Below are 15,148 nucleotides of genomic sequence, written 5' to 3'. Positions count from 1 at the left end.
ACCGGGCAGCCCAGGTGGCTCAGCGGTTTAGCGCCGCCTTCAGCTCAGGGCATGACCCTGGAGACCAGAGGTCAAGCCCCACATCGGGCTCCCTGCATGGAGCCTGCCTCTCTCTTTCTTTTTCTCTATGTGTGTGTGTGTGTGTGTGTGTGTGTGTGTGTGTGTGTGTGCGCGTGCATGTGTGTCTTTCATGAATAAATAAATAAAATCTTTTAAAAAAATAACCACTGGAAAGTATCTAGCATTAGAATATGATATGCTTATCTAATGAAATGTCATTAAAGAAATGGAATCATAAACCATATTATATCCTTTTTAGAAAAAATAGGGGAAGGTGGATGACAGAGGCCCTTTTGCACATTCAGATGCATATATCTAAACTCACATATTTCTATTCCATCTCCACTTCTCATTTCATTAACGCTTTTTGGAAATACAGCCTATTAGAAATCACTCTGAAACACAATAGGTTGTTATCTCTGTGGTGTCCATTTTCCACTCAGCACACAATGATCTGTCTATCAGGTTGGTGGGAGCATCAACAGTCCAAGACTTGACCCTCCATTATGCATCATATCCTACAAAAATTCAGTTGAGGAGTAATTAGAAGTGTGCAGAGAAGGGTAATATAGATAATAATGAAAGAATAGCAAAATAAGGAAGGTTAGCATGAATCTAACTCAGAGTTCAGAATAAGTTCAAGCTGTTGCTCTGGCATATGCTTTCACTTGGGACCAGAGTGAAGGGTGGGAAATTTCAAAATTACCCAACATGTTTTCTTGTTATACTTGGAAAGATGTCTAGTGTTTTTTTTTTCTTTTTCCATTTATGAAATAAGCCCAGTTACTTGTGTTTCTGTGATGCATTCACACACTAAGAATCAAAGCATTATCTTTCTTCTCCTCTATTCCAAATCACTAACCTACTAATTAGGAAAAGACATTAACAGCATGTATTGAATTTATTTGCACGTCATGACTTGCTGTAACAATGTAATGGTATCTTTACCTTTTTCAGTCAAGGTATTAAACAAAGGAGCCCTGTTAGCGATGTCTTATCAATAACTTTTGATAAACAGAGTATTAATAACCTATTCTGTAGAGGCAACCTATGGATAAGAATTGTAGATTAGAGCATCAGCTAAATGATCACTGTAATATCCACAGCTATAGAAGTAAATTCATTTCTCTTTTGGTATGCCCTGTGACATGGGAGGAATGGTAAACCCAAACTATTTAAAAGTGCATCCATGAGAGCAGAACATTCATTTCCATTGGATGTTAAGGTAGGGAATTAGTCTTAAACTGGGTCTGTTCCACACAATGCTTTACTTGATTATTTACAGATCAACCACTATCAAAGCAGAATAGGGACGTTAGATATGTTTTGGTTGCTTTTGAGCACTGCAGTCCGGTAATGGACTGTTAGTGGACTGGCAATTAAAAAGCTGACCAACGACTAAGCTATCAACTATGAAATGGTTAAATCTTTTTTTTTTTAAGATTTATTTATTTATTCATGAGAAACACAGAGAGAGAGAGGCAGAGACACAGGCGGAGGGATAAGCAGGCTCCTCACAGGGACCCTGAAGCTGGACTAGATCTTGGACCGCCCCCTGGGAGCTGAAGGCAGACGCTCCACCACTGCACCACCCAGGCGCCCTTTAAAATGGAGGCATTATAAAGCGAACTATGGCCTGTGGGCCAAATCCAGCCCACTATTGTTTTTGTTAGTAAAGTCTTATTGAAACTTCAGCCATGCTCCGTGACATACTGCTTAGGGCTATTTTTATATTATGGCAACAGAGTTAAGTAGTTGTGACAAAGACCAATAGACAAAATATTTACTATTTGGCCTTTTTTTTTTTTTTTTAAACTATTTGGCCTTTTACAGGAAAAGCTTACTTACTTCCGTAGAGACATGACCTCAATTTCTGTGGTACAAAATATGCTTGTTAGACTGCTACCTAGAGAGTCCAAAGATGGGGTTTCACTGCCATATACACAGGTTAATATCACCTTATGATGCAAATTCTCGTCTGCCTCTTAAAAAATAAATGCCATAGAGAAATTGTACCAAAAATTAGAATGTAAATTATTAGAATTGGGAGCACATCTTAGAGATCATATAGTTTGAGTTTCTAATTTTTATTGATGTGTAAAATGAAACCCTGAGATCAAGAGGTTTGCCCAAGGTTACTCAGCTAATGTCAGAGGCAGGTCACCATTTCTCCTAAAACAAACAAACAAACAAACAAACAAACACACAGCAAAAGCCCTAATGAAGCCTAGTCCCTCCTGATGAAAAGCGGGGAATATTAATTTTGTTTTGTCAGGATCAACCCTCATTCTATGCTAAGTAAATTCAGTTATTCTAGTATAGCAGTTCTCAAATTTCAGTATACATCAGAATTACCCATAGAGTTGGCTAAAATGAGGTTTGCTAGGCTAAATGCCTCCTTTCTGCAAATTGGTAATGCAGTGGGTCTCAAGAATTTGCATTTCTAAATTGGTAATGCAGTGGGTCTCAAGAATTTGCATTTCTAAGTTTTCCAGGTGACACTGATGCTGCTGGTCTTGAGACCACATTTACAATCTGCAGGGAAGGATTAATTTCAGTCTCTCTCATGTGTAGGGACTTAGCTCTAAAGTTGAATCAATGATAACCTGCTCCTGGTTTATTAGAGGATGGTAATCAATAAAGAGCTAGCTACATACTATTGTACTATATCAATTAAACCAAAAAAGAAAGAACAAGAGCAAATGAGACTAACCAAGTTAGTTTAGTTAGCAAGCTACTAGAGGAGACAGGGACAGAGATAAAGGAAAGATGATGTAGTAACTTTTCAACCTGTGGGGCACAGCAATTGACAGTAGAAGGAAGGAGTGTTTGTGAGGTAGAAGAGATGAGACATTACAAGGTGTCAGGATGTCAATATGTTCTCAGCGTTTTTAAGTATATGATTTATTAGGTAGTGAATCAGAATTTGCGTTGTGAGAAATCACCTAGTACTATATTTCCTCCAACATGCAAATATGAATATGTATGTAGATTTACACAAATATTTATTCCATAAAAATGTTATGTTCAAGAAAATGACCTATGCTCATAAAGTCACAACGTCTCCTTATGGTCAAAGATTTCTTTTACAACTTAAAAAAAAAAATTACATTGCCTAACATCATGCAACAAACCAGTAAAGACAAAGGAAAATGCTAAATTCACTTGATTCTTGGCGAAAAAGGCAGACATTAATGGAAATGAATAAGAATAGAGGTTTATTTTTCTTGGATGCTTTATAATTTAAGCTGTTTGGCCTTTTCTTGAGAAAAAAAATGGGGGAGATATTTAATCTCAAAAGATTAAATCTGAACTGGGCAGTGGTGATGAAGAAATATAATTCATACCCCACCCTCTCACCAATCACCAATAAACATGGGTGAAGTGGCTTCTTGTAAGAAAAAGCTCTAAAAATTTAGAACTGGGAAAATTTAAACCTGATGTTTCTTACTTCCTTCCAATTTCTCCTGTGTCTGTTGCAACACTTGACTTTTCCTCTGCATCTGTGCCCGTGGATTACTGATTGCTGGCACGATGGGTTCCCTGGCTATTTCTCTTGAGATTATGAGGGCATGTCTGAAACTGAGCTCATCCCTACCCTGGCCCTCTCTTTCCCCTAGTTGCTCCCTCTCTGCATTTCCTTACTTCTGTCCAAGTTATCATCATTCTCCCAGCACACAAGCTCAAACCCTCAGTGACCCCTGCTAACTCCTCCTTTCTTCTCAAATCTAGCTTGCTCCCAATCCTCTTAATTCCCCCTTTATAACATCTTTCACACCTGTGGCCTCTTTCTCTTCCTCCCTTCCACTCCATCCCACCCATTCTGAGCCCTCCTCAGGGGATAGTGTTTAAGAGCAGGGGCTTCAGGTTTAGACACCTAGACTCTGCTGCCAGTTCTGCTGCCAGTTCTTATGCCTCCTATCTGGGTGACTTTCAGTCATGAAGTGTCTGAACCTCCAAGTCATCATTTTAGTTCTAAAATAAAATGCCTTTGTAGGCATAACAATATTGCCCACAGGGTTGATATGCAGATAAAATGGTATACTCAAAATGCATAGCATAGCATCACACACAATACTGACAGTGACACACAGTAATGCCCCCAAAGACAGTGAGGAGGACTTAATGTGTAACTTCGATTTTCATTCCCCTTACATACAAATATTCACTTTCATATATAATCTTGTATTTTTTGCTGGGAGGAGAGGCAAAGGGAGAGGGAGAGAAAGAATCTTAAGCAGGCTCCACGCCCAGTGCAGAGCCCAATGCAGGGCTAGATCTGATGACCCTGAGATCATGACCTGACCTGAAATAAAAAGTTGGAGGCTTAACTGACTGAGCCATCCAGACACCCCTATAATCTTGTATTTAAAATTTTATTTTACTTTTTCATATGTAATCTTTATTGTTTTTAATGAGTGATTCATTCTCCACTCTAGATGAGAAAGAACCCTGTAGAAAGAGAAAAGCAAGTATTTCTTTCCACATTTACATTGTAGGGATAGTGGTGAAAATTCATTCTTTTGTGTCTATGTGTCAGGAAAACAGAGAAGTCTTTCCCCTTGTTCCCCCAGTAGAATCTATAAATCATGCTTAAGTTTCTAGGGTGCCTTCACATCTGTCATTTCTCTTGAACCCTACTGTTACAGATCAAATTGTGTCCTAGCCCCAAATTCTTATGCTTAAGTCCTAAACCCCAGCACCTCAGAATGTGATGTTATTTGGAAATAGAGTCATTGCATATATAGTTAGTTATGACAAGGTTATTCTGGAGTACAGTAGGTCTCTAATCCAAGATGACCAATGTCCTTATGAGAAGGGAAAATCTGGATACAGATGCACATACTGGGAGAACATCATGTGAACATGAAAACTTGGGTGATGTAGCAGAAATCAGGAACACCAAAGATGGCCAGGAAACTACCAGATGCTAGGAGACGTGCAACAGATTCTTTTTTGCACCTCAGCAGAAGCATGGCCTTGTTGACACCTTGACATCATATTTCTAGTCTGAAAGAACCATGAGATGGTAAATTCCTATTGTTTTAAGCCCCTTACTTTGTGGTAGTTTATTACGGCAACTAGCAAATTAATATACCTACAAAGATACCATGAGCCAGATAGAGCAGGTGATGGCTCTAAAGCTGGCTAGGTTCTGCAGAAGTCACTTCCAGTAGCAGCTGAGGGCTCTGGTAGCTGAGGACCAGGCAAGGTGGGAGCAATGAGTTGGTGCCAGGTGGAAGTCATGGGATCAGGTTGGATCCTCAGGCAGCATCTCTGCTTCCCATTCTGCTCATGTCTGGTGAGGAAAGGAATAGGAGATTAGATTGGAAATGGAGGCCTGAGTTAGCCTCTGAGAAGCCTGAAAGTGTAGGTACCTATATCCCCATTGCTGAAGGTCCATCTTACTAGAAGGGAGTGAAATTCTACAGGGAGATTAAAGGGAGAAGGTTTTATGATCCCAGCCCAACCAGCCTGGGATGGACTTTAGTTTGTAGAGTTTTCCATCTAACACAATTTCTTAGTGCACTGGACTCTCATAGACAACCAACACCCTATATGCTGCTTTTAATCCACAGGCCAGAACAAATCAAAATCATACTTTTAAGGGCAAGAAGGGTAAGCTTACTCATGATCCTATGCATATAGGTATAGAACATATGCTGGCACCATCTTATTTTCTACTTTTGAGGCTTTTCCCCTTTAACACTGAATTTATGACTGGAATTGGCTGGAAGTCTGACATAAGATAAGTGGGATTTTATTTTAATCAGAAGATAATTCCTTTCAGATTTACCATATGAAAAGCACGCAGGTCTTCTCCCTGCTAATTATGGGAGCTAATGATTATATCTTCATGATGAGAATGGCAGCTCAGCTTGGCTCAGGAAACAGATTATGTCCTAGGTAATACGGAGCATGGTGGATTCTATCTCAATACCCTTTGCCAGACTGAACTACACTCAACTGGAAGGGAGTACCTAGCAACATATCTGCTATGAATAGTGCAGAATTATTCTTTATTCTTGTTTTCTGTGTTTTTTCTTTAGTTTTAGATTTAAATTTTTTTGTAATAAAATGTGCTATCATTCTTGTGAAATGAAAGTGAAAAAGGACCTTTATAATATCCAGTTGGGCCTAGACAAACCTGAGTGCAATCTTAAAATCCATTGAATTGAAACGATTGTCCTCTCTATAATGTTGCCAGATAAAATACCTAAGTAAATTTGAATTTTAAACAATGACTAATTTTTTTACTACAAATGTCTCCCAAATATTGTATGAGATATATTTACATATTGTTTCTCCGAAAAAAATTGTCCATTATTTATCTGAAATTCAAATTTAACTATATGTCCTATGTTTTATTTGCTAAATCTAGCAAGAGATGGGGTCTTCTTTCCCTGCTTTCTATTCTTTTAAGCAAGTAAGAAGATGTTACTTGGCTCCTTTTTTCTTTCCTAAGTAGGAAAATACTTTTAGTATGTCCAAGAACAATGTTTTTCAAAATGACTTCCCTGATACTAAATTAAATCACTTGGATACTGGTTAAAATGCCAATTCATGAGTCCCACTTAAGTCAGCCTTGCTAATCAGATTCTCAAGCACCCCAAGAGAGTCTTATGCTCTGTAACTATAAAAAGAAATACATCCCTTGGTTAAAGCCTAATGTGTCTTTTCTCACTGCAAAATGTATTACTTTGAGCCATGGCAATCTCAGAGAAGCCACTGAGGAAATGAGATTTGATAGCACTGAGATACTATTGATTTTTTTTTATCATGTTACTATTTAAAATAACAGTACTTAACTTTGAATGCCTTTTGAGAAATTGTCAAAATGCTCATATTTAATTACATTTGTAAAAAAAAAAAAAAAAAACCAAAGGTATGGTTTTTTTTTTTTTTTTTCCAAAGACATAGTTTTTATCTAGAAAAATAATTTGCTTGTATGCTCATTGTTGTGCCCATCTACAGGCCCATGCCTAGGGACAAACTATCATTTGCAATAGTTTTGTACTTCTAGGGGTTCAAAACATAACACAGGTGTTAACTCTGCTTGGAATAATAAGGAATCCAGAAAGATTTGCTATGGTGTAATAAAAATTTGTTATATTGACATCGAATGATACATGACATAATTTTGAAAGGGCATTCTAAAAAATTAAAAATTAAAAAATAAAAGCTCATTCTAGATAGCAAATTATATTCTTGTGCAAAGTACTGACTTCTCTAACTTTGCTTTTTACCAAGAAAATTATAATAGTAACAGTATTACATCATGGGCTTGAGGGGAATTAACTTAAATGTGTAAAGAAATTAGCATTACTTCTTGACATAAATACATAGCAATTTGGGATGCCTGGGTGGCTCAGCCATTAAGCGTCTGCCTTCGGCCCAGGGTGTGATCCTGGAGACCCTGGATCGAGTCCCACATTGGGCTCCCTGCATGGAGCCTGCTTCTCCCTCTGCCTGTGTCTCTGCCTCTCTGTCTCTGTCTCTCTCTCTCTCTCTCTGTGTCTCTCATGAATAAATAAATAAAATCTTAAAAATATACATAGCAATGTGCTTAATAAATGTTAGCTACTCTTGTTATTATTGCTATGAAAACCATCCTTTCACTTATTACAAAACTTCTAAAAGATATAATCAGAGGATACTTTTCCAGAGTTCTTTCCTAACGTTGAGTTTTGGGGCTACTGCAGAAAGACACCACTTTAAAACCAAAGCACCATGCTATGGATATGATGACAGGTCATAGCATAAATCCTTTCTTTCCCCTGTGGTCTGTAGCTGGGAAATTTTGACACTACCAGAAGTATTTAATGGTGGCTTCACTGTTTTGACATGTTACAGGAAGGGCTCCTCTGACATATAAACACAAGACATGCAACAGTAAGCAATTTAATTAAAAAAATATATTCTACCTCCTGTTTGAATTGAAGACCAGCGTGTCAGACACACAATGAATAAGAGATACAATAGGAGGATTTAATGCTGGCTAAAAAGCTGGAGATTGGTTTGAAATGCTCACATTTTATTTTTTATTTTGAATGTGATGGGGAAGCCATTAGAGGGATTTAAGTAGAGGAGATGATCTGATTAGCTTTGAAAAGATCATTCTGGCTCCCCCACTTCCTTCAGGCAATAAACAACCTCTTCTTCTTCTACTTTGTCTTTATTGTTTATAGTTATTTGTTCTGTTTTCAATGTATAATTTCCTTGATTAAATGTGAAGTTAATGAATATGGGGAATTACCTTATTCATCTTTATAACTCTTATATTATAAGATACCTTTCAAATATGAGCTAGTCAACAAGTATTTTTTTTAAACGGATGACTAGATGGAAAAATGATTGAAATGACAGGGTAGGCTAAATGTGAATTTGGCTTAATAAGTGCACATAAAGGTTGATGCTATAATGAATTAGGATATTGAACCTGAGAAAGAAAAAGCAATACAAGCAGCCCAGATCTTCAAAATAGGGTGAGTGACAGAAATTCGGGTATTGACACTTTTCTGATGGCAGTGTTCACATGGTATGTGGATCACTCGACACTGCATTAGATCAGAACAGTTTTGTCACAGGCATTTTGATCTATTCAAAGTAAAAGCATTTACCATCTTAGTCACTGTTTTGTTTGAGTCATCACAAGGAAATGACACAAATTGAGAGGTCAGTATGTCATATGAAAAGGATATTTTTTTTTATCTGTACAGTATGTACATGTTTTGCTGTCAACCATGGTCAGCTATTATTGGCTAGTGTGTTTACTGCTTTTCTGCATTTAGGCCAGAATCATGGAAGCAAGATGAAAGTATAGAAATACATTGTGTTTTCACAGCACCATAATTTAAAAAAAAAAAGATGCATTTATTTGAGAGACAGAGAGCACACAAGCAGAGGGAAGGGCAGAGGGAGAGAGGGAAAATCTCAAACAGACTCCTTGCTGAGCATGGAGCAACATGGGGCTTGATCCCAGGGCCTGGAGACCATGACCTGAGCCAAAATCAAGAGCCAGCCACTTAACTGGCTGAGCCACTCAACTGGCTGAGCCACTCAGGTGGCCCCACAGCACCACAATTTTTAAGTGTCCCCAAATTTTCCACAAATGTTCAAATTCATGGCGAATGTGTAGCACTGAGAAGTTATGTGCTCAGAGAAGTCCCGATTCTAAACTAAATTTTTGTTAATCGGAGCAAGCATGCAAAAAATATTGCTCACCTTTCTGCTTATATATGCAATGCTTTAGATGAAAATTTATCATCTAAAGTTCTGGTGGATTATGAAAGGCTGGTCAAGCCCACAGGACAGTTAACTGAGAAAGAAATTGGGTCAAAGGCTGGACTACCTTTCCCATTGGGCTGTATATGCATCAGGAGGGCTGGCTCACTAGAGTTGGACTTTGGAAGACTGTAGAGCAGAAAGGATTTAGCTAGGAAAGTGAGGGAAAGTATCAGTGAGAAGACCTCAGATTGGTATGAAGCCAAGAGCCTAAGTGCAAAAAAAAAAAAAAAAGATTACTGAATGGGTGGTTTATTGAATAGCTGCTCTACAGTATTTGTCATTAAAACTACTTTCCCCAAATATTTTCCTAAATCTTCTGGAAAATATATATTGCTTAATATTGCCTTTGAAGGTAGTCAATTCTTAAGAATAAATGTGGAGGGCAGCCTGGGTGGCTCAGCAGTTTAGTGCCGCCTTCAGCCCAGGGCGTGATCCTGGAGTTCTGGGATAGAGTCCCAGTCAGGCTCCCTGCATGGAGCCTGCTTCTCCCTCTGCTTTTCTCTCTCTCTCTCTCTCTCTTTCTGTCTCTCATGAGTAAATAAATAAAATCTTTTTTAAAAAAAGAAAGAAAAAATGTGGAGAAGTGCTGAATCCAGCTTTAAGGGTAAGTGCAGATAAAACCAGGTGCTCCTGAAGCCAGCACATATAGTAACATGGATCCAAAATCAAATTCCATATTTTGCCTGATTTGGGCAAATTCTTACCAAAACTTTCTGAAGTTTATTCTGGAGGAAAAAAAGATGAAGTATTTTCCTGGAGTTTTATCTAAAGAAACAAATATACAAGGCATATAAAATCCAACGTGGTGATAAATTCTTAGTTTGTACTTTCTTAAGATAATTTTTATTAGGAACTATTTAGAGACCACCGTTCATGAAACCAGGCTGGGCAGTACCCATACGAGCTTGGTCTTGCAGTCTTACAAATCTGGTTTTGGAAACAAACATCTATTTGTGTTACCACCTTTGGCCAGGGGGCTACCTTTTCCTTTCCCATTCTTTTACAGTCAGCCCTACTGAGAGGGGCTTTCTGAAGTTCTCCTAAGTGAATGTATTCTCTGAGAAATAAAAATATAGGGATGAGAAAAGGAAGGCAGAAAACCTGTTTTGTATCAGTTCCCATGAGGAAGTAGGGGTTGGAGGGCTCTATTTTATCCAGGTCCCCTGAACTCCTCTGGCATCCACCATTTATCCTCCCCTGATGAATCTGATTTGTCCTGTTTATTTATTTTATTCACTTATTTTAAAAGATTTTATTTATTTGAGAGAGAGCGCACACATGCATACCAGCAGGGAGAGGGCAGAAGGGGAGGGAGAGGAAGAGAATCTGAAGCAGATTTCTCTCTGAGTGTAGGGCCTGATGTGGAGTTCAATCTCATGACTGTGAGATCATGACCGGAGCCAAAACCAAGAGTTGGATACTCAACTGACTGAGCCACCCTGGTGTCCCTTTCCTATTTCTTTCTAATGATCAACACATACCAGCAACACATACCAGAAGTCCCATAGCATTTTACAATAACACTGATGTGTTCACCACTAAGATCAAGGAACAGACCACTAGCAGGACCCCAGATGTCCCCTTCCTGCCTTCTCCTAGTCATAACCAATGTCTTTCATGAAAGGACCTCACTTTACCTCTGATTTCATAGATTAGGTTTTTGTTTTCTAATAATTTATATTAAATTGTGTTAGCCTGCTCGAGCTGCCATAACAAAGTATCATGGACTAGGTGGCTTAACTAGCAGAAATTTATCTTCTCACAGTTCGGAGGCTGAAAGTTCAAGATCAAGGTATTGTCAGGGCCAGTTTCTGGGAAGGGATCCTTTTCTGGCTTGTAAATGGCCGTCTTCTCACTGTGCACACACACTCCTGGCATTTCCTCCTCCTCTAATAAGGACACCAGTTCTCTTGGATAGGTTCCATCCTTCTGATCTCATTTAATCTTAGTTTTCTCTCTAAAGGCCCTATCTCCAAATACAGTCACATTTGGAGTTAGGGCTTCAACACATGAATTTGGAAGGGGGAGGGGTATATAGTTTATTCCATAACATACACTTTTATGTCTAAATTCTTGCTCAACATCATATTTAAGAGATTCATTCATTTTTTTGCAACACTCATTCCTTTCATTTTAATGCTGTAGTATTCTATTGTATGGGTAAAATATATTAGCCAATCTATTATTGATGAACATTTTAGCTGATTCCAGTTTTAAATTATTATACATGAGGTTACTATGAACATTTTTGTGCATGGTTTTTAGTAAATATTTGCACAGATTTCTATTTGCCATTTCCCCCAATAGTGGAGTAGTTGGGTCATAGGGTGTGTGTGTATCTTCAGTCTTAGCAGATATTGCCAAGAATTTCCTAAAATATTTGAACCAATTTACTTCAGCAGTGTATGACAATGGTAGTTGCTTCATATCAATTGTTGTCCTTTTAAATCTAGTCACTTTGTTAAAAGTTTAGTGGTACTACATTGCAATTTTGATTTACATTAATGACTAAGGATTCTGAGCACATTTGCATTTTACTTACCTTTTGATATACTATCATATGAATATTTTGCCTATTTTCTTTTGCATTAAATGTTTCTTCTACAGATTTGTTAGTGTTCTTTATGTATGTGTTTTTGTTTTATTTTCTTTAAATTTATAGTGTCAAAGAACATTCCTAGATTTTCAGTTAGCATTAATAGAAATATTTTATTCACATATACAAGTGAAAGCTATCAGACTGTTGTTAACAAAGACAAAAACTGGACTTATAAGAAGAGAGAAGAGAAATCTATGGACAGTCTGAGAATAGTAAGTTTTGTTTTTAATATACTTTTTGGCTGGAGAGGTAAGTTGATGTTGAAGGGTAATTCTCTAGGTATAAACACTGAGATGGAGTTTAGGGCACAAGATGCTTGTGAAGGATCAATGCCTGTGAAGGGAAGGAGAATAAAGCAGGATAGGATAGAGGGGGAAAGTCTAACTGCAATTCAGGGCAAACAGAATCATTGCCAACCCTGAAAGGAACAGGGAATTTTGTTTTTACATTTTGTGAGGTAAGCTGCTAGGCATCTAGCAGGGGACATCAATAAAGAGCAGGACCTGTAATGGACTGTTTCTCCATTTTCTTATCTGTGGGCTGCCAAATGATTCCTGAAACAATTGTATCAAATTATTTTTTGAGCCAAAATCAAACTACTGCTTTGTATAGTCTTCTGGTCAATGCTATTGACAAGGAGGTTTGGGATTAAAGAGAAAGTGTTCAGTTTAGCTTTGTTAAATATACTATGCTGGTAGGATATCTGGGGTAAGTCAAAAAGACCTCTATAGCAGCACAATTCTGTTGGATGGAACTTTCCGTAATGATGAAAACATTCTATAACCTGTGTTGTCCAATACGGTATCCACCAGTCACAGGTTGCTATTGAGGTTGAAATATAGCTAGAATGAGAAATTTTTTTTCAAATGTTAAAAACTTAATTCAGTTCAATTTAAATAACCACATGAGACTAGTGTCTAGCTGAATTAATTTCCTACTGTTACTGCAACAAATTACTACACCCTTGGTAGTTTAAAACAAAACAAATTTATTATTTTACAGTTATGGAAGTCAGAAGTCAAAATGGGTCCTATGGGGCTAAAGTCAAGGTGTTGACAGAGTTGTGTCAGGGGATAGACTCTAGGGGATAATCCATTTCTTTCCTTTCCCAGCTTCTGGAGGATGCCCACCTTCTTTTGCTCCCAGCTGCATCCCTGTGTCCTCCTCTGGCATCAATTATCACATTTCCTTTTCTGATTCTAACTCTCCTGCTTTCCTCTTTCTCTTATAAGGTTTAAAAAAAAACCAACAAGATTTATTTATGTATTTATTTGAGAGAGAGAGAGAGAGCATGAGCAGGAGGGGCAGAGGGAGAGGGACAGAGAATCTCAAGCAGACTCCCTACTGAGCATGGAGCATGGTGTAGGGCTCTATCCCAGAGCCCTGAGGTCATGACGTGAGCTGAAACCAAAAGTCAGATGCTGGAGCATCTGAGTGGCTCAGTCAGTTAAGTATATGTCTTTGGCTCAGGTCATGAGCTCCAGGTCCTGGGATCCAGCCCTGTGTTGGGAATCCCACTCAGTGGGGAGTCTGCTTCTCCCTCTGCCCCACCCCCCTCCTTGTACATGCACTCTCTTTCTCTCTCTCTAAATAAATAAATATTTTTTAAAGGAGTTGGATGCTTAACCGATTATGTGACCCAAGTGCCCCTTATAAGGACCTATATGATTACAATGGGCCCCTTTAATATCTCAGGATAATCTACCATCTCAGGGTCCTTAATCATAACTACAATTTCCCTTTTGCCATCTAAGGTAATGTAGTCACAGGTTTTCTGGGGACTAGGAAGTGGATGCTCTTTGCCAAGGTGGATGGGTATATACTACTATATTGAAAGGTATGGTTCTAGACAGAAGTCAAGACTGGGCAAGTAGGGAAAAATCTGGAAGAATTGAAGGTATAGAGTGAAATGTCAGAGATTCCTAGTTACAGAGATAGAAATCAGGGTATAAACACTGTCAAGTGGTTATTAGATCCCTTGGGAATCCTGATGGAGAATAAGGGATATTCAGTTTGAGAAACAAACATGGAGATGCATTAATTTACCTCAGTAAACTCTATTGTAACAACTATTAGAAATAAGGGCCAATAATATTTGCCTAATATCAGCTAATCTGAGTGTTATATAATGGTCAGATAGATTCTTTACCAAAACTTCTGTTTGATGCTTCCTAACTCGGTCAATTGTGTCAGTGAAAGCAGGCCAAGAGGGATTATTTGTTAGCAGAAAGATGAGTGACTATAAAGGAATGGGTTGGGTTTTTATAAAGATGATACTCAAGCTTCCAAGGAAGTCCTGAACTCTGAAAAATAGGTCCTTATTCCAATGAATGTTGTTTCTGTTGCTCCAAATGTTTCTGTATTTCCTCTTTTGGACTTGTTTTTGAGTAACTGTGCAAGAAATAGCATAATTTAATTCTAAAGTATAATTTCTAACTGAATTAGTATCATACTTGGCTTATAGTTTTGATTGTTTTCCTAAAAAATAAGTTTGTCCCCCCCATGACTATTTTATAACACTCAGCATAAGTTTTAAAAAGATTTCACATTCTTAAAGTGATTACAGAACCAAGCTTCACAATCATTTTGACCAATGAGAACATAACTTATTAAGCCACTCAGAATACTTTTAATATTCTTTATTAAAATAAAATAAAATGGAGACTAGGCTTGAAGAGTTCCCTCACAGACAAAACCAGATAAGCCCCATAAGCAAAACTTAGTGTAGCTTATTTCAGGAACACAAAGGAAACTTAGGTTATTTCTTGAAAATGCCTCCAATAGGAAGAAATAAAAAGATAGATAAACCATTAGCCAGCCCTATTAAAAACAAAAAGACTCAAATTAATAAAATCATGAATGAAAAAGGAAACATCATAACCAATACCAAGGAAATACAAACAATTTAAAAAACATATTATGAGCAGCTATATGCCGATAAATCAGGCAATCTAGAAGAAATGGACGCATTTCTGGAAAACTACAAGTTACCAAAACTGGAACAGGAAGAAATATAAAACATGAACAGGCCAATAACCAAGGAGGAAATTGAAGCAGTCATCAAAAACCTCCCAAGACACAAAAGTCCAGGGCCAGATGGCTTCCCAGGGGAATTCTATCAAACATTTAAAGAAGAAACAATGCCTATTCTATTAAAGCTGTTCTGAAATATAGAAAGGGATGGAATACTTCCAAACTCAT

At 37.8% G+C, this 15,148-nt stretch overlaps 1 long non-coding RNA gene across 1 annotated transcript in view; it reads right to left on the bottom strand.

The window, feature by feature from the left end:
• Positions 1-187: 187 nt before the first annotated feature.
• Positions 188-15,148, bottom strand: part of LOC121486744 — a 111,468-nt gene continuing 96,507 nt past the window's right edge. The window contains exons 2-3 of the long non-coding RNA XR_005986731.1: positions 5,163-5,359; positions 188-5,070 (exon numbers count right to left, since the gene is read on the bottom strand). This is a non-coding gene — a long non-coding RNA (uncharacterized LOC121486744). The remainder of the gene's footprint in view (positions 5,071-5,162; positions 5,360-15,148) is intronic.

Source organism: Vulpes lagopus, chromosome 3, assembly GCF_018345385.1.
Source record: "Vulpes lagopus strain Blue_001 chromosome 3, ASM1834538v1, whole genome shotgun sequence".
NCBI classification, from domain to species: Eukaryota; Metazoa; Chordata; class Mammalia; order Carnivora; family Canidae; genus Vulpes; species Vulpes lagopus.
Note: the sequence above shows the minus strand (reverse complement) of the source record. Positions and strands in the feature narration are given on the sequence as shown.